Source organism: Balaenoptera borealis (genome assembly GCF_965194805.1).
Source record: "Balaenoptera borealis genome assembly, chromosome: 1".
In the NCBI taxonomy this organism is placed as follows: Eukaryota; Metazoa; Chordata; class Mammalia; order Artiodactyla; family Balaenopteridae; genus Balaenoptera; species Balaenoptera borealis.
Genome location: NC_138860.1, coordinates 78,669,935 through 78,697,079, shown reverse-complemented (window position 1 = coordinate 78,697,079; position 27,145 = coordinate 78,669,935). Strand labels below are relative to the sequence as shown.

At 36.5% G+C, this 27,145-nt stretch overlaps 1 pseudogene across 1 annotated transcript; it reads left to right on the top strand.

Annotated features, from left to right (window-relative positions):
* Positions 1 to 755: 755 nt before the first annotated feature.
* Positions 756 to 27,077, top strand: LOC309635604 (olfactory receptor 10J1-like; annotated as a pseudogene). The gene has a single exon. The product of its transcript is annotated as an olfactory receptor 10J1-like (transcript).
* The last annotated feature ends 68 nt before the right edge of the window (positions 27,078 to 27,145 follow it).

Genomic DNA, 27,145 nt, shown 5'->3' with positions numbered 1-27,145 from the left:
ATCGGAAAAGAAGAAGTAAAGCTGTCACTGTTTGCAGATGACATGATACTATACATAGAGAATCCTAAAGATGGTACCAGAAAACTCCTAGAGCTAATCAATGAATTTGGTAAAGTAGCAGGATACAAAATTAATGCACAGAAATCTCTTGCATTTCTATACACTAATGATGAAAAATCTGAAAGTGAAATTAAGAAAACACTCCCGTTTACCATTGCAACAAAAATAATAAAATATCTAGGAATAAACCTACCTAAGGAGACAAAAGACCTGTATGCAGAAAATTATAAGACACTGATGAAAGAAATTAAAGATGATACAAATAGATGGAAAGATATACCATGTTCCTGGATTGGAAGAATCAACACTGTGAAAATGACTCTACTACCCAAAGCAATCTACAGATTCAATGCAATCCCTATCAAACTACCACTGGCATTTTTCACAGAACTAGAACAAAAAATTTCACAATTTGTATGGAAACACAAAAGACCCCGAATAGCCAAAGCAATCTTGAGAACGAAAAATGGAGCTGGAGGAATCAGGCTCCCTGACTTCAGACTATATTACAAAGCTACAGTAATCAAGACAGTTTGGTACTGGCACAAAAACAGAAATATTGATCAATGGAACAGGATAGAAAGCCCAGAGATAAACCCACGCACATATGGTCACCTTATCTTTGATAAAGGAGGCAAGCATATACAGTGGAGAAAAGACAGCCTCTTCAATAAGTGGTGTTGGGAAAATTGGACAGATACATGTAAAAGTATGAAATTAGAACACTCCCTGACACCATGCACAAAAATAAACTCCAAATGGATTAAAGACCTAAGTGTAAGACCAGACACTATCAAACTCTTAGAGGAAAACATAGGCAGAACACTCTATGACATACATCACAGCAAGATTCTTTTTGACCCAGCTCCCAGAGAAATGGAAATAAGAACACAAATAAACAAATGGGACCTAATGAAACTTAAAAGCTTTTGCACAGCAAAGGAAACCATAAACAAGACCAAAAGACAACCCTCAGAATGGGAGAAAATATTTGCAAATGAAGCAACTGACAAAGGATTAATCTCCAAGATTTACAAGCAGCTCATGCAGCTCAATAACAAAAAAACGAACAACCCAATCCAAAAATGGGCAGAAGACCTAAATAGACATTTCTCCAAAGAAGATATACAGATGGCCTACAGACACATGAAAGAATGCTCAACATCATTAATCATTAGAGAAATGCAAATCAAAACTACAATGAGATATCATCTCACACCGGTCAGAATGGCCATCATCAAAAAATCTAGAAACAATAAATGCTGGAGAGGGTGTGGAGGAAAGGGAACTCTCTTGCACTGTTGGTGGGAATGTAAATTGATACAGCCACTATGGAGAACAGTATGGAGGTTCCTTAAAAAACTACAAATAGAACTACCATACGATCCAGCAATCCCACTACTGGGCATATACCCTGAGAAAACCATAATTCAAAAAGAGTCATGTACCAAAATGTTCATTGCAGCTCTATTTACAATAGCCAGGACATGGAAGCAACCTAAATGTCCATCGACAGCTGAATGGATAAAGAAGATGTGGCACATATATACAATGGAATATTACTCAGCCATAAAAAGAAATGAAATGGAGGTATTTGTAATGAGGTGGATGGAGTTAGAGTCTGTCATACAGAGTGAAGTAAGTCAGAAAGAGAAAAACAAATACAGTATGCTAACACATATATACGGAATCTAAGGAAAAAAAAAAGCCATGAAGAACCTAGTGGCAAGACGGGAATAAAGACACAGACCTACTAAAGAATGGACTTGAGGATATGGGGAGGGGGTGGGGTGAGATGTGACAGGGTGAGAGAGTGTCATGGACATATATACACTACCAAATGTAAAATAGATAGCTAGTGGGAAGCAGCCACATAGCACAGGGAGATCAGCTCGGTGCTTTGTGACCACCTAGAGGGGTGGGATGGGGAGGGTGGGAGGGAGGGAGATGCAAGAGGGAAGAGATATGGGAACATATTGTATATGTATAATTGATTAACTTTGTTATAAAGCAGAAGCTATCACACCATTGTAAGGCAATTATACTTCAATAAAGATGTTTAAAAAAAAAAAAAAAAGCTAAAAAAAAAAAAAAAATTAAACCTATCCTCCACCCCACTGCCTAAGTAGTACATATTCATCACAGACATTTTGAAAAATTCAGGAGATAGTAGAAATTCACCCAGAGTTATACCATGCAGAATCATACACTACTAACATTTCGATGATTTCCATTTAGCTTTCTCTGTATTCATACTTTCAATTAGTTGAGATAATTTTGCATATACCATACCATATCCTGCTTTTTAACCTATTATTTTCCATTGAATTAAAAATTTTTCATATGCATCATTTAAAAGCTGAATATATTTTTTAAAAATATTATATTAGTATTAGTCTCTGTTTACAAATGACACATATATTCATTTCTACATTCTTAGTCTTTTTCCTGTACATACATATCCACATTTATGTGGGTATATATCTTGGCTTTTCATTACAATATTGGGATCATATGACCTTTACTATTTTGTAACATTTCTTCCATTTAACAATATCATGAACACTTTTCTTGATGTATAACACTAAAAATTTTATTGTAAAATATGGTGTGCATTTAAATGTTCATTAAAACAAATGCACATTTTAAGAAAAATAACAAAACAAATACCTAGGTATCCTCTGCCAAAACTAAGAAACAGAACATCACCATAAAGCTAGAAGCCTCACATATGCTCCTTTCAAATACTTCAGATACTTTCAAGTACTTCAAATATATGCCAAATAATCACTATCATGAATTTTATGTTACAGAATTTCCATGTTTTTAATTTCCCATGTTTTTAAACAATATACTGCTTTACAGTACATATTTTTTATTTCTAAGCTATATATTATTTAATCTTGCCTTCTTTTGCACATTAAATAAATGGAATACACACACAAACATATGTATACAATCTTTGATTTGCTTCTATTATTCAACATTATGATTTTGAGATTTATCCGTGTTGGTTCATGAAAATGTAATTAGTACCTTTAATGATCTTTAACAGAAGTCAACAAACGTTTTCTGTAAAAGATCAGTTAGTAAATATTTTAGTCTCTGCAGGCCATACAGTCTTTGTTGCCACTATTTAATGCTACTATTTTAGTGCAAAATCGGTCACACATAATACATAAAAAATGGGTGTGACTGTGTTTTAATAAGTCCTTATTTACAAGCGCAGCTGGCCTATGGGGTATAGTTTGCCCACCCCAGCTTTATAATTAATTCATTCAATGTTCTATAATACTTCATTGTAAGAATTTACTTCAATTTAAATATCCTTTCTTCTTCTGAAAAACATGGTTTGTTTAAGTTTTATTTTTCTATAATAAACAAACTTGCTTTAATCTTCTTGCCTGTGATTCTTTAGTTTTTCTGGGTTAAATATCTAATGGTAGAATTGCATAGGATATGTTCATTTTCAGCTCTGACAGGTAATTTCTACCTGTTTTCCAAAAATAATTTTATCAATTTACATTCCCTTCAACAGGGAACTGGAGCTTCCATTACTCTATATCTGTGATAGTTTTGATTTTTTGCAATCTGATAAGTGTGAAGTGGTCTGTGGTCTTAGCTTGTGGTCTGCGGTCTTATTTTTCCCTGGCTATTCATGATGTTAAAAATCTGTTCACATGCCAGTTGTATTTCCTCTCATATAAAATTCCTGTTTTCTTTTCAAACTATCATTATATTAAGCTGATCTTTTTGATATTTAGATGTTCCAGATATTAGTATTTTATCTGTTATTTTATTGTAAATGTTTTTCTGGTTTCTACCTTTTTCTTTTCGTGTGACTTATTTTGAAAAATAGAAGTTAATTTTCATGGAATAAAATTTATCATTATTTTCTTTTATGTTTTGTATCTTCTACTATCTCAAATTTTTAAAATATTCTCATATATTATCTTCTAGACATTTCATAGGACGTTTTGTTCATTTCCTTTTAATACACTTGAAACTGATTTTTTTTTAAATGGTGTAAGTTAATCTAATTTCATTTTTTCCCATATGGATAAACCAACTATTCTAGGACCATTAATTGATGACTCTGTGCTTTCCACCAACCTGCAATGCCAGCTCTGGTGCAAAGAGTTTCCATATACCAGAACTCCATTTTTTCCCCATTGGTGTGACCACTTATCCCTGTGACAATACCACACCTTCTTAATTCCTATAGCCTTATAATAAGTAATGGTATTTGAAAGGCAACCCTCTCTTCTTCTTCTTCTCCTTTTAGAGTGTTTTGGCTTCTCTTGGATCTTTGTACTTCCATATAAATTTTAGAATCAGTTGTCAATCTAACAAACAACCAACCAAAAACAATCCATTTGGAATTCTGATTGAATTGCACAGAATTCATAGAGTATGAATTCATGGATTTTTGATTAATTGGAATCTTCATAATATTAGGTCTTCCAATTCATAAGCATTGTGTATTTCACGATTCATTTCAGTCCTCTTTAGTGTTCATTATTAAGGTTTTATAATTTTCTTAATAAAGGTCTTCATTCCTAGGTATTTTCTATTTTTAAGCTATTATAAATGATAGCCCTTTTAAATTTAATTTGCTGTCAATTTGTTTAAGTACAGAAATGTGATGAATTTTAATATATAAATTTTATACCAGAAAGCTTGTTAAACTCTCTTAATAATTCTAATAATTTATCAGTAGCTTCTCTTAGATTTTCTATGTTCACAACAACATCATCTATAAAGAATTTCTTCCTTCTCAATCCTTGTATTTTTAATTCCTTTTTTCTTGCCTTACTGGGTAAGAAATTAGAATATTCTAGAATATTCAGTATTCAATATTGAAGAGAAGTGGATAAAACAGTTCATCCTTATCTTGTTCTTAATCTTAAAGAGAATCCTTCAGTATCTCACCTCTAGGTATATGTTGGCTGAAGAATTGCTCTACACATGTTTTTATCAGCTTAAAGAAAATCTTTTATTGTTTGTTTACTAAGGGCTCTTATAAGTAGACACTGAACTTTAAAAATGATTTTTGGCAGCTATTGAAATAATCATGTCTCTTTTCCTTTAAACAATTCACGTGAGGAAATACATAACTGGACTGCTTTAATGTTAAACAAATTTTGCATCCTAAAATAAAACCAACTTGGTCACATACCCATCTTATACATTGTTGGATTTGGTCTGGTGACATTTTGCTTAAGAATTTTGCATCTATTTCTGTGCATGAGATTGGCCTGATAAATTTGGTGTCAAGATAATTCCAGCTGCAAAAAATGAGGTGAGGAGTATTCCCTAGTCAGGAAGGAAGAAAGTTTCCTCTACTCTTCAAGGTCCTTCTGGCTGGTCTAAGAATTAAATTGACCTGAGACATATTAGCGAGAGAAAACCAAACAAAAGTTTAATAATATGTATACATGGGAGAGATTCAGGAAAACTGAGTAACTCACCAAAATGGCTAAAACCCTCATCTTAAATACCATCTGCAGCCAAAGAAAAAAGAGAATGTTGGGAGTAGCGGTTTGGGACTTCAAAGGAGAGAAAGGCAATTCACAAGGAGATGGAAAAGCAAATGTTTGGTAAACAAATGCTTGCTGGGCCAGGCAGAAACAATGGGACCCAGAAATTTTAAAAAGCAGACTTTGCTAGGTTCCTCCCTGTCTACAATACCTGGTTCATACCATAGTTATCTATCGTGCTAGCTCCCTTCCTGGAGCAAGTCATCCATCTACATTCTTTTAGTCAGTTAGAGGAAAGGTCAAAGATTCTTCCTGAGTCTTTGGACCTTAAAAATAATCAGCCTAGGGCTTCCCTAGTGGCACAGTGGTTAATAATCTGCCTGCCAATGCAGGGGACACGGGTTCGAGCCCTGGTCCAGGAAGATCCCACATACCATGGAGCAACTAAGCCCGTGTGCCACAACTAGCGAGCCTGCACTCTAGAGCCTATGAACCACAACTGTTGAGCCCACGTGCCACAACTACTGAAGCCCACACACCTAGAGCCCATGTTCTGTAACAAGAGAAGCCACTGCAATGAGAAACCCATGCACTGCAATGAAGAGTAGCCCCCACTCGCAGCAACTAGAGAAAGCCCGCACGCAGCAACGAAGACCCAACGCACCCAAAAATAAATAAATAAAATAAATTTATAAAAAAAAATAATCAGCCTAAATTAATTCTCATGCTAAAGAGACACATTTTTGTCTCTTTTGCTCCCCTATACCCTCTTTTTCTATTACCAAACATAGTTTGTGTAAGACTGAAATTAATTTATCCTTGAATGTTTTATAGCACATATTGGTAAATTGTTCTTGGCCTGGAGGTTTATTTGTAGATTTTTCATTACTGTCTTTATTTCCAATAGTTTTCAAGAATCTTCTTCTTCATTCAATATTGGTAAGTAATTATTTTTCTAGAAATGCATCCATTTCATTGAAGTTTAAAAAAGTATTGATATTAAGTTGTTCATAATGTTGCTTTTCATCTTTTTGTGTCTGAAACTTCTGTTATTGTGCCCCTTTATTAATTCATACTAGAGTTTATGTCCTCCTTTTTTTTTCTTGGTCAGTTTCACTAGCAGTTTACCTAAAGTTTATAAACTTTTACCCTTGTGGACCTTGTCTGTTTTATCTTTCTTTTATGTATCATTAACATTGTGTCATTATTAATTTTTCCTTCTACTGTCTTTTTTTATCTTAGTTTTATAACTTCTTAGGATGGATGCTCTACTCATTAATTTTCAGCCTTTAAAAAAAAATTGTAACAAACAAGCATTTTAAACTACAAACTTCCCTCTAATTATGTTCCAAATGCATTATACATGTTTTGGTACATGATTCTTTTATTATTCTTTAATTCTAAATATTTTCTAACTTCCATTATTAGTTCCTCTTTGAACCATTGGTTAGATTATCAACTATTTGTAATTTTTTCAAGTTCCTTTCTGTGACAATTTCTAACTTAATTACACTGTGGCCTGAGACTGTGGTCTACATTTTAAGAAGATCCAGTTTTAAGAAAATTTTGAGACCAATTTCATGGGCCATACATAGGTTGTCATTTTTTACATGACCCAGGAGCACTTGACAAGAATGCTTTACCTCAAACTTTTAAATAGTGTTGCTCGAATTCGCTGTATCTTTTTTTTTTTTTAATAAATTTATTTATTTATTTTTGGCTGTGTTGGGTCTTCGTTGCTACGTGCGAGCTTTCTCTAGTTGCGGTGAGTGGGGGCTAATCTTCGTTGTGGTGCACAGGCTTCTCATTGCCGTGGCTTCTCTTGTTGAGCATGGGCTCTAGGCACATGGGCTTCAGTAGTTGTGGCATGTGGGCTCTAGAGCGCAGGCTCAGTAGTTGTGGTGCACAGGCTTAGTTGCTCCGCAGCATGTGGGATCTTCCTGGACCAGGGCTTGAACCCGTGTCCCCTGCACTGGCAGGCAGATTCTTAACAACTGTGCCACCAGGGAAGCCCGAATTCTCTGTACCTTTAATTCCAGTTCTAGGACCTAGTCTGCCGTGCCCCTGGAAAAGGCAGTTGATTCATGAAGTTTTGAACTGGGTCTTTGTGGTGTTGAATCTTTGCTCTGGACAGTGTGCTCACCAGAGGGCAGGGCAGTCTCTGGTCCAAAGAGATGGTGCTGACTTTGTCTTTCAGACCTGAGATCTTCAATGAGCACAGCCAACCACACAGAGGTAAGAGAGTTTATTTTCCAAGGTTTCTCCAACTTCCAAGAACATCAGCTCACACTCTTTGTGGCGTTTCTCACCCTGTATATTCTAACTCTGGCTGGCAATGTCATCATTGTGACTGTAATCTGCATTGACCGTCACCTCCACACCCCCATGTACTTCTTTCTAAGTGTCATCTCCTATCAGAGACTTTCTACTCCCTGGTCATCATCCCTCGCATGCTTTCCAGCCTTGTAGGTCTGAGCCAATTCACTTCCCTGGAGGGCTGTGGGACTCAGCTTTTTTTCTTCCTTGGCTTTGCCATCACCAACTGCCTCCTATTGGCAGTAAGGGGGTACGCTTGCTATGCGGCCATCTGCCACCCACTTTATTACTCGATCATCATGAACTGGAGAGTCTGTGCAGGGCTGGCATCCTCAGTCTGTGCCATGGGGTTCTCACTCTCGCTGGTTCAGGCTGTGGCCATTTTCAGACTGCCCTTTTGCAAGGCACTGATTGAGCATTTTTTCTGCGATGTTCAACCTGTGTTGGACCTGGCCTGTGCTACCACAATCATCAATGATATCCTGACCTTAATTATCAGCCTCTTGGTCATTACAGGCCCTGCAACCTTCTTCATCTCCTACGTCCTCATTATTTCCACCATTCTCAAGATCGCCTCCGCCGAGGGCCGGAAGAAGACCTTTGCCATCTGTGCCTCCTACCTCACTGTGGTCATGGTCCACTACGGCTGTGCCTCCACTCCCTTCCCCAAGCCCAAGTCAGAGAACACCAAGGATGATCTCAGTGACCTACACTGTCATCACACCTTTACTAAACCCTGTTGTGTGTAGTCTAAGAAACGAAGAAGTCCAGGAGGCTCTGTGGAGAGTGGTGGGTAGGAAATCCCTTTCCTAAGATGAAATCCCTACCCAAATAGGTGTGCATGCCTTCCAGGAGGAAGCCTATATAGGTGAAGTTACAGAACCAAGATTTCAAATGATTAGTGAAGTCTCATACATCACAGCCAGGGCAAAAGTGGATCTGGGGTCTAGCCTCTAATAATTGATTTTCACTTCCTCAACCTTTTGTTAACATAAATAAAAGCAAAAGTCACTCAAAGACACCCATTGGCCGTATTCCAGTAGATAATTACAAGGTCAGAATGTGATCTAGTGTTTATCTCAAGCTTAAATTTAAAGTGACCAGTCCACTTTTTAATGTGGTATAAACCACGTTAAAATCGCCACTGCACTGAATCCCCTTTTAACATAAATTGGATGCTTGAACAAGTGGTCACTAGGGAGGATATTGTGTAGAAATCTAAGTGCCTTGTGCTTTAATAAGATAAGCAAAGCAAAAATATAGATATCTTTTAGGAAATGGGTTTGCAGTGAGCTAAAATCCTTCTAGAGAGAATATTTTCAAATATGTGGGACTTCAAAGGAAAGGGAACCATGGGGTGGGAAGTGAGGAAGTTAAGTGGAGAGAACTCCTAACTGCATATGATGGGCATGCAGCACACATGACTTGGTCTGATGCTTTGCTTCTCCTGGCTAGAGATGAGCCACATAAAGAAGTCCTTGTGGGGTTGAAAGAAGAGTCTCTCTCATGGACAGGATGCACAGCAGCCTCAGAGGAAGAGAAGACTAACAGCTCAGGGAGCAAATTGTTGAAAGAATGCTGTGAAATTGGCTGAAAAGAAAGAAAAGTTAGAAGCAGATCCAAATTGGAGCTTCCTGTGGTAGGAGAGCAAGAGAAGCCAGAAGTACAAGGGGAGGGTCAGGAGGAGCCAAAGAGAGTTTAGAAAAGGTCCTTCAGATTGGGTCCTCTCCTGCCCTTTATAAGCTAAGTCACAAAGGCAAAGAAAGAGAATTAAACGGAAATATGAAGAGTCAGCATAACACCTTTCTGATAAATTAGGTAATTTCATTAGTCCTGAAAACCTGAAAGGAGTCGACAGTAAAGGATTTTGACGTGAAAACTTCCATAAAATTAAAGCAACTGAGTTAGAAATGGAATAATAAAAGGCGATTTACTGCTCCTCACCTTAAAAATATAAAAAAGAGTCAGGGTGAACTTAGGCTTAATTTGTGACACAATATAGGTGTTGAATCAAACTATAATGATCAAAATCGATAATTACTGAGCAAATAAAAATTATTATATGATCTATTTATTAAAAGATACATAAGATTCACATGAGTACACAGTATTCTCATTATAAAATATTTTTGAAATATAAAAATATTAAAATCTGTAAAATGATTGTGCATTTTATAGGCTATGCATGCAAGCACCTAAAAATCTAACTTTAAAACAGTTCTGCAGTTCAGTCTACTTTGTAATTCTGAGCTCCCAATCTGTCTGACAGAAAAAAGTCATCTAGTCTTTTTCATGTAAACTGGGGCAATTTAGTAATTAAGTCATTTTATGAGTAAACAATGAAATTCCAGGTCCTGCTCCTGCCCTTTCTTTCCCATTATCCTCTGGGTGAAACAAGTTCTGGTGCAGGTGAGACAGGCTGGACCTGGGACCTGGGACCCTTTGTTGCAGTGCTTGCACCTGGACAAAACTCTCCTCCAGCAACAGAATACAAAGAAACTATAAGGGCCTAAAAGTAACTGCACACATGGCAGTCAGGCAATTACGAACAATAAGATACAAAACGACTGGGACTTCCCTGGTGGTGCAGTGGTTAAGAATCCACCCGCCAATGAAGGGGACATGTGTTCGAGCCCTGGTCTGGGAAGATCCCACATGCCGCGGAGCAACTAAGCCCTTGCGCCACAACTACTGAGCCTGAGCTCTAGAGCCCACAAGCCACAACTACTGAGCCTGTGAGCCACAACTACTGAAGCCCACGCACCTAGAGCCCGTGCTCTGCAACAAGAAAAGCCACCAAAATGAGAAGCCAGTGCACCGCAGTGAAGAGTTGCCCCCGCTCGCTGCAACTAGAGAAAGTCCGTGCACAGCAACGAAGACCCAAGGCAGCCAAAAATAAATAATATAAATAAAAATAAATTCATTAAAAAAAAAAAGATACAAAATGAAAACCCAACTTCCAAAAACCCAACTTCCACTTCTGAGGTGTCAAGCAAAAGCAGGGTCCTGCACATGATACCTGCACAAAGCACCACCAAGGGGGTGTGCAGACCACCTAAGCCACCCCTCTGGCTTGACCCAAGGGTCCACCCCTACCCTCACCCCATTTAAGGGACCAGCTCACCCCCACTCAGGAGTGAGCAAGGGAACCTGCTACTTGCTTTCACTCCCTTGTGCCACAACACAAGTACCAATAAAGCCTTGCCTGAATTTCTAGTTTGAACTCTTATCAATTTCTATTGATTAAGGAGTCCAAGAACCCTGGGTTGGTAACAAAGCCTTCTAGTTTTCTTAGCATGGAGGAAGAGGAACCTGATCCATAGTCACTTCCACCTGTCCATGTTGGACTTCTATGTAAATACATGACTCCCGTGGTCATCCTTGTTATCTATTGTGATGACTCTGGTCTTATCATGTTCTTTAATCAATGTGATTCCTGCCCTTCATCTTCCTTGTGACTACTCTATATCCACTGGCCCTTTCTCAACCACTGCTTGAGGGCAATTGGACATACAGTTGCACCCTTGACCCTATAATGGAGTAAGTAAGACACAGTGGGGTGTCACCAAGACATCCACTTGGATGTATCACTCAAATGTTTCTGCTCCACCAGGATTCACATGTTTTCTGAGGCTGGGAAGTGAGGGACATATCCCTTCTGCTTTATCAGTTGTCACCCGTCCTTCCTTACAGCAGGGTAAACATGGTATCTGCTGGTAGATCTAAGAGTGGGCCTTCCCCAATATCCAACTAACTCCAGTGTTATCGTCTCCACAAAGCTGGATACCTTTATTTTATTTTGGCAGAAAAACCTAAATTCTTCCTAACTCTGTAGTAGTTTATATTATACATTTCACATACAAAGTACTTTTAGTGCTTAGACTTTTGATATTCAAAATAATTCTTTGTAAACTAAATGTAGCTTTACTCTCTAGAAAAGTTTGCTAAAGTTAAAAACTATTTCAGCTTTTAAGACAAATGTTTTAGTTATGAGTTTAAAAAAATCTTTTTGAAATTCAATTGACCTTTTTTTTTCTGGATTCTTTTGGGCTTACCCTTCCCTGGGGCAAATGAAAGTCCTCTGAAACAATGTGAAATATGGAAATAATGTAGAATTTTTATTCTATTGTATTTATATATTTATTTAATGTGTCAACATTAATTATCATAGATTTTTTAAAATGTTTTATCATCTAATAGAGATAGCTACCTGCCATTATTCTTCTTCAGAATATATTTAGGTGTTTTGCCTGTTTAAATTTTTCATATAAATTTTAGAAGCAGCTTGTTTAACTTACACCTCTCCCCAACACACACACATACTCAGCACAGTTACATACATACAAGCGAACCAAACTCTGGTATTATTTTATTGAAATCCTATTGCATTTATTAACTAATTTATGAAAAACCAACATTTTAATGATCTTGAGCCTCCATATTAAAAACATAGTATTATTTTCCATTGGTTTAAGTCTCCTTTTCTTTTTTACTTTTTACATTTCAAAGTGATCAACCATGATAACCCTAGTTACGATGTCACCATACAAAGATGTACATAGTTATGTTCATAACCATGACTCATTTATTTTGCAAATGGAAGTTTGTACCTCAATATCCCTCACCTATTTCTTTCCTTCTCCCATCCCTTTCCCCTCTGGCAACCACCTGTTTGTTCTCTATGACTCTGTTTCTGTTTTGTTATGTCTGTTCATTTGTTTTGCTTTCTAGATTCCACATATAAGTGAAATCATACAGTATGTGTTTAACTTCTTTCACTTAGCATAATACCCTCTAGGTCCATCCATGTTGTCACAAATGGCAAGATTTCATTCTTTTTTATGGCTAATATTCCACTGTAAATATTTACCACATCTTCTTTATCCATTCGTCTATTGATGGACACTTAGGTTGCTTCCATATCTTGGCTATTGTAAATAATGCTGTAATGAACACTGGGGGGCATGTAACTTTTCTAATTAGTGTTTTTGTTTTCTTCTGATAAATACTCAGGAGTGGAATTTCTGGGTCAAATGGTAATTCTAATTTTAATTTTTTCAGGAATCTCCATACTGTTTTCCATAGTGGCTCTACCGATTTACATTTCCATCAACAGTGTATGAGGGTTCCCTTTTCTCCACATTCTCACCATCACTTGTTATTTGTTATCTTTTTGATAATAACCATTCTGACAGGTGCGAGGTAATGTCTCATTGTGGTTTTGATTTGCATTTCCCTGAGGATTAGTGATGTTGAGCATCTTTTGAGCATGTGCCTGTTGGCCATTTGTATGTCTTCTTTGGAAAAAATGTCTATTCAGGTATTCTGTCCATTTTCAATTGGGTTGTTTGGTTTTTATGATGTTGAATTGTATGAGCTTTTTATAAAAATCCCTTACTGGATCTATCATTTGCAAATATCTCCTCTTATTCAGTAGGTGGCTTTTTCATTTTGCTGATAGTTTCTTTCACTGTGCAAAAGCTTTTAAGCTTGATGTGGTCCCATTTATTTATTTTTGTTTTTGTTGCCCTTGCCTGAGGAGACATATCCAAAAAAATATCACTAAGATAAATGTCAAAGAGTTTACTACCTATGTTTTCCTCTAAAAGTTTTATGGTTTCAGGTCTTACATTTAAGTCTTTAATCCATTTTGAATTTATTTTTGTGCATGGTATGAGAAAGTAGTCTAATTTGATTCATTTGCATGTAGCTGTACTGTTTTCACAAAACCATTTATTGAAGAGGTTGCCCTCTCCCCATTGTACATTGTATATTGTTTTGTTTGTCATAGATTAATTGCCCATATAAGAGTGGGTTGATTTCTGGGCTCTCTATTCTGTTCCACTGATCTATGGGTCTGTTTTGGTGTCAGTACCATACTATTTTGATTATTGTAGCTTTGTAGTATAATTCAAAATCAGGGAGTATGATACCTCAGCTTTATTCTTCTTTCTCAAGATTGTCTTGGCTATTTGGGGTCTTTTGTGTTTCCATATTTTACACATTTTTCTATAATTTTTTTCTAGAAGTTTTACAGTTTTATTTTTTACATTTAAGTCAATGATCCATTGTGAGTTTTTTGGTAATAAGCTGTGAGATTTAGATCAAGGTTAAATTTTTGCCTACAGATATCCAATTGCTTCAGTTTAATTTTTTTTAAGGGCTACCATCCTCCATTTTGCATATTTGTCAAAAATCAGTTAAGCATATTTCTGTGCATCAATTTCTGAGTTTTCCATTTCTGTTCTAGTGATCTATGTGTCTACTGCTCCACCAATACCACAGTATCTTGATCAATGTAGCTGTATAGTAAATCTTAATTTTGGGTAGAGTGATTCCTCTCACGTTATTCTTCTTTATCAGGATTATTTTAGTTTAGGCCTTTAGTCTAAGGCCTGTGTATCTCCATGTCAATTTTAGAATAAGCTTGTCTATGTCTACAAAAATGCTTGTCAGGATTTTTATAGGAATTGCATTAAATCTATAGATCAATTTAAGGAAAATTGACAACTTTATAGTGTTGAGTCTTCCAGTTCATGACCAAAGTATGTCTCTCCATTTAAGTCTTCTTTGATTTCTTTCACCAGCATTTAGTAATTTTTCAGCATACAAATCTTATACATGTTTTGTTAAGCATATACCTAAGTGTTTCATTTTCTTTGGAGAAACTGTAAATCAGTGGTCCCCAACCTTTTTGGCACCAGGGACTGGTTTCGTGGAAGACAATCTTTCCACAGACCAGGGTGGGGAGTGGATGGTTTTGGGATGATTCAAGCACATTACATTTATTGTGTACTTTATTTATATTATTATTACATTGTAATATATAATGAAATAATTATACAATTCACCATAATGCAGAATCAGTGGGAGCCCTGAGCTTGTTTTCACTTGCCACTCACTGAATCGGGCTTTGATATGAGCCTGCAAGCAGTTGATTTATTATGGTCTCCATGCAGTCAAACCTCTCTGCTGATGATAATCTGTATTTGCAGCTGCTCCCCAGCACTAGCATCACTGCTTCAGCTCCACCTCAGATCATCAGGCATTAGATTCTCATAAGGAGCACTCAACCTAGATCCCTTGCATGCACAGTTCATAGTAGGGTTCGTGCTCCTATGAGATTCTAATGCCACCGTTGATCTGACAGGAGGTGGAGCTCAGGCAGTAATGCAAGCCATGGGGAGTGGCTGTAAATACAGATGAAGCTTTGCTCGCTCTCCCGGTGCTCACCTCCTGCTGAGCAGCCTGGTTCCTAAAAGTCCATGGAGCAGTAGTGGTCCATGGCCCAGGGGTTGGGGACCCCTGTTGTAAATGATATTGTGCTTTTAATCTTGGTTCCCTCATTTTCACTGTTAGTATACAGAAATGTCATTAATTTTCATATGTTGATACTATATGTTGTAACTTTACCTAACTCACTAGTTCTAGGAAGTTTTTTTGTTTTATTTTGCTTTTGCAAATACCTTGGGTCTTTCTACATAGATAATTATGTCACCCACATAAATAGGGGCAGTTTTACTTCTTCCTTTCTGATCTATATGCCTTTTATTTCCTCTTTGTGTCTTATTGCAGTGGGCAGAACCTCCATTACCATGTTAAGTAAGAGTGGTGAGAGCAGATATCCTTGCCTTGTCCCTGATTTTAGGGAGGAATCATTCAGTCTTTCACAATTAAGTATGATCCTATTGAATTTTTTTTTTTTTTTGGATATGCTCTTTATCAAATTGAGATAATTCCCTTCAATTCTTAACTTACTAAGAGTTTTGTCATATATGGGTGCTGGATTTTGTCAAATGTTTCTCTCTGTCAAGTTGATATAATTATACGATCTTTCATAGGAGTGGCATATTTATTAAAAAAAAAAAAAGAGGAACAGGAAACATCTAAGTGATTACATAACAACAGGAGCTTCTTAGTTGAAAGATCCTTGTTAGAAGAGGGAGCATCAAGAACTCAGCAGTTAGTATCAACCTCTTCTTCCACTGTCAGCTCTTTGCAAAATTACTGAAAGGGGAGAGAAAATTAGCCTTTGAGGCCATGTCGAGTAGTATTTCCTGAAAAGTTTTGTCAGTTCTACCTACAAAACAAATTTATCCATTTCCTTCCATCTCCACTGAAACTGCTCCTATACAGAAACAATCTTCTCTCAGTATCTACTCTCCTTGTTTATTCTTATTCTTTTCTAATCAATTCTCTACACAACAGCCAAAGTTTTCTTTTAAAGATGAAAATCAGATCATGCTCTTCCCCTAATTAAAAATACCCAATGGATTCCCATTGTACTTGGAATATAATTTACTCTCCTCATGATGACCTATAGGCTCTACCTGTCCTTGTCACTCCATGCCATTAAGAATGACCTCATCTCTTATGTCTAACCTCTTACCTACTAGTCCGGTAACAATCAACATAGGTTTATTCCCACTTAGGAACTTTATACTTGCTATTCCTTCAGTCTAGAGTGCTCTTTTTCTACAGATTACCATTCATTCATTTATGCATGTTCATTCTCTGTCATTCAAGCCTCAACTAAAATGAGAAGTAATCTTTAGGGATTCCTTCCTTGATCACTTCATCTACTGTAATGCCCACCAATGTGGGCACTCTATTAGGTGTTTTATGTTTTTGTTTGTTTGTTTGTTTGTTTTAGCACTTATCACTATCTAAAACAAAACAGGAAGGTTGAAAATAAGGGATGGAAAACTGTATTCCAGGCAAAATACCAAACAGAGGAGAGCAAAAATCACTAACAAAAACAAACAAGCAGTGAACGAAGCAAAGTTCCTGCTGTCACAGAACTTATTTTCCAAGAGGTACATAGATGATTTTAAAAGTATATAAGTTATATGTAATGTTATTTTGGGAAGTGATAGTGTTTGGAGAAAAAGCAAAAGGAAAAAATGACAAAAGGATAGTCATTCCTGGCAGCAGGAAACAGTAGCCCATCAGGTGGTCAGGTGGTCCACCTGATCAGGTGGTCAGGAAAGGTGATGTTTGAGCAGAAGAATGAATGAAGGAGTGAGTGAGCCACACAGAACGTGGGGAAGAGTGCTCCAAGCTAAGATAAGATCTAGGGAGAGGTTAACCTTGGCATGTGTGAGGAACAAAAAATAGGCCAGCGTGGCTGGAGGGTAATGACCAAGGCAATTAAGGGGAAGATTGAAACTATGGTCTTATAAGCTATGGTAAGGGCTTTGAATTTTATTCTAAGAGGGTTAAAAATTCATTGTAGAGCCTTCTGAGCAAAGGGGCTACCTGATTTGATTTAGACATTAAAATCTTTACTCTGACTGCTACTGTAATCAACTCCCAGACCCAAAGGAGAAGCAGGGAGAGGCCAGTCAGGACCTTGCTGCTGTGGTCTAAGTTAGAGGTGATGGCAGCTTGGAACAAAGTGTCCCTTTGAGTGAAGACTTTATCAGTTCAGTTGGGGACATGTTCTATTTGAGATGCTGAGGAGATATTCAAGAAGAGAAAATGGGATGACTGTTGAACATACAACTTTGGATTTTGGAAAGAAGTATGGACTGGAGATTTAAGTTTGGAAATTGTTTAAAGCCAGAAGAGGAAGTGATCACTAGGTTGCAACTGTAAATACAGAAGTGGTTTGTGGCTGAAACTTGAGGTAGTCCAACATCATGAGATTGAGGAGAAAAGAGATATGACATTGGAAGGGGAAAATATGAAAACTAAAAAAGGGTGTTTCCTGGAAACCACATGAAAAGAGATTTCCAAGTAAGAGAAATTAGTCAGTTGGGTCCAATGCTGCCAATATGCCAAGTACGTTGTGTTAGAATTGATTGTTAGATTTGGCAATATGAGGTGTTCGGTCTCATCCAAAAAAAATCTGTATGAGAGATGGTGATAAAAGCCTGTTTAGTGTGAATTCAAGAGAAAAAAGGAGAGAAACTGAAGACAATGCAATTCCTTCAAAGAGTTTTGACGTAAAAGGAAGCAAATAAATGAGGCCGTAGCCGGAGAAGGATATGGCATCACAAGAAGGTTGTTTTTATTGGCCTTTATATTTGTTCCTTTAGGATGAGGAAAATTACAAGCAAATAAGTTTGTAAATGAAAGTGATCTAATGCAAATTTGATGATTCAAAAGACATAGAGGAAAACTGCTAAAGCAAAGTCCTGAGTAAGGGAAAGGGGATTGGGGTGCAGTGCACAAGTGCATAGATGGTCTTGTTAGAAGTATATGGAGTGCTTCCCACAGTGAGAGTACACAAGGATTGGTACTGAGCACAGATGCACATGGTTGGGTTGATGTGTTGGTGGGACTACATGGAAGATCTCTCCTAACTGCTTTAATTGTTCTTAATGAAATAGAAAATAAAGTCATGTGCTTAAAAAAGGATAAGGAAGAATCTTTGGAAGTTAGAGAATAGAAAAAAATGTGTGAAAAGATGCAAAGAGGGTGAGAGAAATAATGGTAGGCAGGAATACAGAGGGGTTCCCCAGTAACATCAAGACCCCACTTAGTGTTAAATGTCATGACTTCTAAGTAAGACCAGTTATCATAAGAATGTATTTTCCACCAGTGAAGTTCAGCTGCATGGGTGCTCTGCACAAGAGGAAAATTTGATTTAACCAAGACTGGTATTATGTCAGGTTAGATAGGGGCACGTGAATTAAAGGTGAATGCAATTAAATGGTAGTCTGTGGAATTTTAACAGGGTAGGGAGGACAGAAGGGGGCAGTAACATGGAACTTTGAAAATGACAGAAATAAACAAAGATATAAAATGTAGGGCTTTATAAATTGAGGAATTATTTAGATTAAGATACCAGTGAGAGTGAACTGGAAAGCTAAGTGATGAAAATAATAGTCCTTTAGAAAATATAATGGAAGAAGATATCTCATTCCTAAATGAAACAAAACAGATCAAATACATGGAAATCGAAAATACTCATTTTCTACATGAAGACTATTTTAAAACCCTACTGAAACACATAAAAGAAGACAAACATTACCATTTAAATCTTGCTTTGGGTAGAAAGCCTCAGTATTATAGACTAAAGATGTTTATTCTTAAATTTCTGTGAATACAATGAGAAATCAATAAAAATACCACTAATTGTTAAATGTGAGAATAACTGGGGAAATTCCAAAGAAGAATAATTGTGGGAGGAGGGGCAGATTTAGCATATGGTAGCATAATGTAGTAACAATATGAGATATTTTTATTATTCGATATATGGTGTTGAGACAATGGCCTAGTTATAGGTAATAATAAAAGGTGCATCTGATTTCATTTTAAGAAGTACATCTTTGTTTCTTACAACCAATTTGATTCCAGATGAATCAAATACTGAAACATAAAAAGTATAGAAGACATGGGTACTTAAAAAAAATAATGTTGGAGTTAGGAAGACCTTGATAAACACATAAATAAAATGCTAATAAAATTTCAAACTCACAAACTCAGTAATAATGGTAAACAGAAGAAAAATACTGCAACATGTATAATAAAAGGCATATCTCCTTATTATAGAACTCTTACAAGAAAATGATGACAGAATATGAAAAATGAGCAAGATATGTGAATGGACATTCACAGCAAGTGAAGTACAAATGATTAATAAGTATATGAAAAGTGTGTAAATTAATACCTCTTATTTTGGTTTCAGTTTGGCAAAAGTTATTAAGTTTTTGAATGCACATATCACTGTCTAAGAAGTCTTACTTTCAGGAATGTATCCTACAGATGTGCTCCCAGAAGTGTACAATTATATATGAACTTTATATATAAAGTGATTTTCTTTATAATACCCTTTAAAAATGCCAAAAACTGCAAACAGCCTAAATATCCATGGATATTTAGAATAGAGTAAATAAATTATGTTATACTCTTACCTTACTATATGCAATTGTTCAAATGAATGATAAAAACCTTCATGTATTGTTTTCTAAAGACATCTCAAATGTATTGTTATGTCAAAAAGCAAGTCATATAACAGTACACAGAATACAGTCCATTTGGATTACAAAAAAGGACACACACACACACACACATAGGTATATGCAGAGAACATTCCTAAATTCTATTTAGTAGGTTTGGTTTTATTTTATATTTTTATTTTATTATTTTTTTCTATATTACGCTAAAGCCTGTTTGACTGTTTTGCATACAACTCCATCTGCTTTATTTGTTCAAGAGAGGATGTCGCTCAGCTGTTTGATAGCTTTGTCTAAAAGGAAGAGTGCACCACTCTTACATGGTCAGAGAAACAAAGCAGCTAGAGATGTATGTGTATGTCAGTGCGTATGTGTGTACTTGTGTGTGTGTGTGTGTATGTGTGTGTTTAAAATTGGAGAACTGTCTCAGCCAAAATCAGTGTTTCCAAAAAGTGATAGAATGTAATGAAAAGTTCATCCCCTTTGCAATACTTTCAATATTAATTTCAACACCTAATTACAATTTTCAGAGACTTTCTAAAGTGAATTACTCTATCTTTTTTCTTTGAAATTTTGAATTTTATTTTATTTATTTTTCTATACAGCAGGTTCTTATTAGTCATCCATTTTATACACATCAGTGTATACATGTCAATCCCAGTCTCCCAATTCCTCACACCACCACCCTCACCCCCTGCTGCTTTCCCCCCTTTGTGACCATACGTTTGTTCTCTACATCTGTGTCTCAACCTCTGCCCTGCAAACCGGTTCATCTGCACCATTTTTCTAGGTTCCACATACATGCGTTAATATATGATATTTGTTTTTCTCTTTCTGACTTACTTCACTCTGTATGACAGTCTCTAGGCCCATCCACATCTCTACAAACGACCCAATTTCATTCTTTTTTATGGCTGAGTAATATTCCACTGTATATATGTACCACATCTTCTTTATCCATTTGTCTGTCGACAGGCATTTAGGTTGCTTCCATGACCTGGCTATGGTAAATAGTGCTGCAATGAACATTGGGGTGCATGTGTCTTCTTGAATTATGCTTTTCTCTAGGTATATGCCCAGTAGTGGGATTGCTGGGTCATATGGTAATTCTATTTTTAGTTCTTTAAGGAACCTCCATACTATTCTCTATAGTGGCTGTATCAATTTACATTCCCACCAACAGTGCAAGAGGGTTCCCTTTTCTCCACACCCTCTCCAGCATTTGTTGTTTGTAGATTTTCTGATGATGCCCATTCTAACTGGTGTGAGGTGACACCTCATTGTAGTTTTGATTTGCATTTCTCTAATAATTAGTGATGTTGAGCAGCTTTTCATGTGCTTCTTGGCCATCTGTATGTCTTCTTTGGAGAAATGTCTATTTAGGCCTTCTGCCCATTTTTCGATTGGGTTGTTTGTTTTTTTAATATTGAGTCGCATGAGCTGTTTATATATTTTGGAGATTAATCCTTTGCCCATTGATTCATTTGCAAATATTTTCTCCCATTCTGAGGGTTGTCTTTTCATCTTGTTTATGGTTTCCTTTGCTGTGCAAAAGCTTTTAAGTTTCATTAGGTCCCATTTGTTTATTTTTGTTTTTATTTCCATTACTCTAGGAGGTGGATCAAAAAAGATCTTGCTGAGATTTATGTCAAAGAGTGTTCTTCCTATGTTTTCCTCTAAGAGTTTTATAGTGTCCGGTCTTACATTTAGGTCTCAAATCCATTTTGAGTTTATTTTTGTGTATGGTGTTAGGGAGTGTTCTAATTTCATTCTTTCACATGTAGCTGTCCAGTTTCCCTAGCACCACTTATTGAAGAGACTGCCTTTAGTTCATGATATATCCTTGCCTCCTTTGTCAGAGATTAGTTGACCATAGGTGTGTGGGTTTATCTTTGGGGTTTCTACCTTGTTCCATTGATCTATAGTTCTGTTTTTGTGCCAGTACCATATTGTCTTGATTCCTGTAGCTTTGTAGTATAGTCTAAAGTCAGGGAGTCTGACTCCTCCAGCTCCATTTTTTTCCCTCAAGACTGCTTTGGCTATTCGGGGTCTTTTTTGTCTCCATACAAATTTTAAGATTTTTTGTTCTAGTTCCGTACAAAAGGCCATTGGTAATTTGATAGGGATTGCACTGAATCTGTAGATTGCTTTGGGTAGTATAGTCATTTTCACAATATTGATTCTTCCAATCCAAGAACATGGTATATCGCTCCATCTGTTGGTATCATCTTTAATTTCTTTCATCAGTGTCTTATAGTTTTCTGCATACAGGTCTTTTGTCTCCCTAGGTAGGTTTATTCCTAGGTATTTTATTCTTTTTGTTGCAATGGTAAATGGGAGTGTTTCCTTAATTTCTCTTTCAGATTTTTAATCATTAGTGTATAGGACTGCAAGAGATTTCTGTGCATTAATTTTGTATCCTGCAACTTTACCAAATTCATTGATTAGCTCTAGTAGTTTTCTGGTGGCATCTGTAGGATTGTCTATATAGAGTATCATGTCATCTGCAAACAGTGACAGCTTTACTTCTTCTTTTCCAATTTGTATTCCTTTTATTTCTTTTTCTTCTCTGATTGCCGTGGCTAGGACTTCCAAAACTATGTGAATAATAGTGGTGAGAACGGACATCCTTGTCTTGTTCCTGGTTTTAGACGAAATGCTTTCAGTTTTTCACCATTGGGAACGATGTTTGCTATGGGTTTGTCATATATGGCCTTTATTATGTTGAGGTAGGTTCCCTCTATGCCTACTTTCTGGAGAGTTTTTATCATAAATGGGTGTTGAGTTTTGTCAAAAGCTTTTTCTGCATCTATTGAGATGATCATATGGTTTTTATTCTTCAGTTTGTTAATATGGTGTATCACACTGATTGATTCGCGTGTATTGAAGAATCCCTGCATCCCTGGGATAAATCCCACTTGATCATGGTGTATGATCCTTTTAATGTGTTGGATTTGTTTCCTAGTATTTTGTTGAGGATTTTTGCATCTATATTCATCAGCGATATCAGTCTGTAATTTTCTTTTTTTGTAGTATCTTTGTCTGGTTTTGGCATCAGGGTGATGGTGGCCTCATAGAATGAGTTTGGGAGTGTTCCTTCCTCTGCAATTTTTTGGAAGAGTTCGAGAAGGATGGGTATTAGCTCTTCTCTAAATGTTTGATAGAATTCACCTGTGAAGCCATCTGGTCCTGGACTTTTGTTTGTTGGAAGATTTTTTTTTTAATTAATTTATTTATTTATTTTTGGCTGCATTGGGTCTTCGCCGCTGTGCACGGGCTTCCTCCAGTTGCGGCGAACGGGGACAACTCCTCGCCGCGGTGTACAGGCCTCTCACTGTGGCGGCCTCTCCTGCTGCAGAGCACAGGCTCTAGGCGCACGGGCCTCAGTAGCTGTGGCACATGGGCTCAGTAGTTGTGGCTCGTGGGCTCCAGCGTGCAGGCTCAGCAGCCGTGGCTCATGGGCCCAGCTGCTCCGCAGCATGTGGGATCCCCCCGCACCAGGGCTCGAACCCGTGTCTCCCGCATTGCCAGGCGGACTCTCAACCACTGCACCACCAGGGAAGCCCCTGTTGGAAGATTTTTAATCACAGTTTCAATTTCATTACTTGTGATTGGTCTGTTCATATTTTCTATTTCTTCCTTGTTCAATCTTGGAAGGTTATACCTTTTTAGGAATTTGTCCATTTCTTCCAGGTTGTCCATTTTATTGGCATAGAGTTGCTTGTAGTAGTCAGGTTTGGTTTTAGATATGGCAAGGATTAGTAATTTATAAAAAAAATTCTGTGTATTTTAGACTTGAACAAATATGCAAATATACTAAGAATAATAGGTTTCTTATTGTTGGGAAAAGAAGTGAGAAAGGGGGAACCCTAGAACACACTCTGAGATATTAGTTTAGAATTGGAGGTATAATTATAGAATCATGGTCATTACGATATAAATATTAATACAACCCCCCAATTTTCTAGCTTTAGAGTCTAAAATTAAATATACAGCAGTGGCAATAAGTACACCTAGCATCCTGATCTTGGTTTCTAAATACAATTCTCCACTAAAAGATACCATAGCTTCTCAGAGAAATGGCTGATTCCGCGGACAGTGCAGGGAAAGTACAAGATGAGCCTGGAACGTCTCTATCTTGAGGTTAAAGAAGTGCTCAAAGAAGAGACTGGTGGTTGCCAGAGATGGGGGCTAGGGGAAGGGTGGATGAAATGGGTGAATGGGGTCAAAAGGTATAAACTTCCAGTTATAAAATAAGTCAGCCATGGGGATGTAATGTAGAGCATGGTGACTATAATTAATAATACTGTATTGCATATTTGAAAGTTATGAAGAGATTAAATCTTAAAAGTTCTCATCACAAGAAAAAAGAAGTTATAATTAGGTATGGTGATGGATTTTAACTAGACTTATTGTGGTGAACATTTCGTAACATATACAAATACCAAATTATTATACAGTACACCTGAAACTAATATAATGTTATATATCGATTATACCTCAATTAAAAATAAAACTGCTCAAAGAATAATGGAGACATGTCAAAAGAACAAAGGAGCCAGACTCATGCAGTTCCCACTTGCCAATTCTGTGATGATTTGAACGTCAACATAAATAATGTTAACAGTAACTAACATTATCTCATAGTATCTATATCATCTAAGTCTACTAGTATCTAAATAGTATCTCTTTCTTATAGAATATCAGTCTATAGGATAAATGATGGAGTTAGGAAATCATCAATGGATCCTAAAACTAGAGCGTGAAAGTTTGATGAGGAACAGGATATTAATCTCAATATATCACTCTATAAATTATGTATATAAAAAGGGAAAATAATAACTTTACAGTGGAGAAACCTCGTGGACACCACCTTAAACAAGTTAACATCACTAATATTAGGACAAATTGACATCATGTGGGTCCTGGTATGATGCACTGAGAATGATACAACATCACTTTCATGATATTCTTACTAAAAATTCAAAATTTAAATCTAGTCATGAAGGATATTAAATCAAAGTAAGTACAAAGAAGGGAAAGAAGTGAAACAGAATCAAAGATGAGTGCAAGGGGAAAATGATGAACTCTTCAGATAAACTCAAACTGAGAGACATTCCATAAAATATCTGGCCTGCACTTTTCAGAAGTATCAAGGTAGAGAATGACAAAGAAAAGTAAGGTACTGTTTCAGATAAAAAGGCACTAGAGACACAGGAAAACAAATATGCAAAGGGTAATCTTGGATTGGATACTAAACTACAAAAAAAAATTTAGCTATAAAGGACATTATGAGATAATAGGGTAATTTAAATATGATTTGTGGATTAGGTAATAGTATTGTTGTATTTGATATTAATATATATGTGTATGTGGCTCTCTCTCTCTATATATATATACATATACACTGATTTTTAATAATTATACTGTAATTATACATAATTATACATAAGAGAATGAGCTTCTTCCTAGGAAATACACACTAAAATATTTAGGAGTAAAATGACACAATGGCTTCAACTTACTCTCAAGTGATTCGGAAAAAAGTTAGATAGATAGATATAGATAGATAGATTACAGATGAAAGAAAGAGAATGATAAAATAAGTGGGACAAAATGTGAATAATTGGGGTACCTGGATAAAGACATTTAGGAGTTTTTATAGTACTCCTGCAACTCTTCTGTAAGTCTGAAATTGTATATTTTAAAAGTTTTAAAAAAGTGAAAAAAATATTAAAATTTCTTTAAAGATATTTGTGCAGGAAAGGGTTAAATCAGTAGGCCTGGGCTGCTCAAACCCTGCACATTCCCAAGAAAGGCTTGTGTTTAGGACTGGACCTCGGCCAGCTCATGGGAGACGAGCTCTGAGCTCTTGAATTAATTCTGCTTGATAAGTGTTTTGATATGTCAGAGGCCTTGAACCACAGATATTTGTTTGATCAGATCATTTATGCTAAAAGTGTGATTTATGGTGAACACCTGTTTTTGTTCTGAAGGGCTGGAGTCTGAGTACCTGAGGTCAGTAATGCAGGTTATTACATGCCTAACGTGACTGTCTCCTAATAAAAAGCCTGACAGCAAGGCTCAGGTGAGCTTCCCTGGTCAACAACATTTTGCACCTATGGTCACTTTGCATTGTTGCTGAGAAAATTACTCATGTCCATGTGACTCCCCTGGGGGAGGACACTTGGAAGTTTATGCTTGGTTTCTCCTAGACTTTGCCCCCATGGACCTTTTTTCCCTTTGTTAATTTTAATTTCTACCCTTTTGCTGTAATAAACTATAAACATGACTGTAACAGTTTTTCTGTACCCTGTGAATCCTTCTAAGAGAATCACCTAGCTGGATAGTGATCTTGAGGACTGACAACAAAAATTAAAGACATTTAAATAAATAGAGAGAGAGCCTATTATCAGTTCATCCCTAATGATTTTTTAGTTTAATGCAATTCCAAAAACCTGATCTAAAATTTGTATGGAAAGGTAAAGATCCAGCTATATAAAAATAAAAGAAGATGGGTTGATCTCCCTGATAACTAAGATTTATTATAAAGTTATAGTTATTAAGACAGTGTCATCTGGGTACATGGAATAAAACTGACCAACGGAGCAGAATGGAGTGGCTAAACTGACCAATGCTTATAAAGAATTATGATGTATGACAGAGATAAAATTATAGACCAGTGGGGAAAGGAAGGACTCTTCAAACAGCTGACAGAACTGGTTATCCAGTTGAAAAAAGAAAAATGAATTTGGACATCTATCTTACCTCATACACAAAAATCAAATCCAGATGGATTTAAATATGAAAAGTATATTAATAGGCTTAGAAGAAAATAAAAGAGACTATTCTGACATTGAGGTAGAAATTTCTTTTTCCAAGGAAGATGCAAAAGTGCTAACAAAAGAAGACAAGAATGATAAATTTGACTCCATTAAAACAATTTTTGTTCAATAAAAAGCACCATAAAGAAGTGAAAAGACAAGCCACAAAGTGGTAGAAAATATTTGCATAGCATATTAAGGACAAGAGTTTGGTGTCCAGAGTACATATAAAGCTGCTACAGTTGAATAAAAAAAAAAAAAAAACACAAACAACCCAATGGAAACGTGGATAAAGCAGCCTCATAGCACAGGGATCAGCTCGGTGGTTTGTGACCACCTAGAGGGGTGGGACAGGGAGGGTGGGAGGGAGACACAAGACAGAGGAGATATGGGGATATATGTATATGTATAGGTGATTCACTTTGTTATAAAGCAGAAACTAACACACCATTGCAAAGCAATTATTCTCCAATAAAGATGTTAAAAAAAAAAAAGACATGAACAAGTATTTTGCAGAAGACAAAACAGTCACAGTCAATAAACTTTGAAAAGATGTTCAACC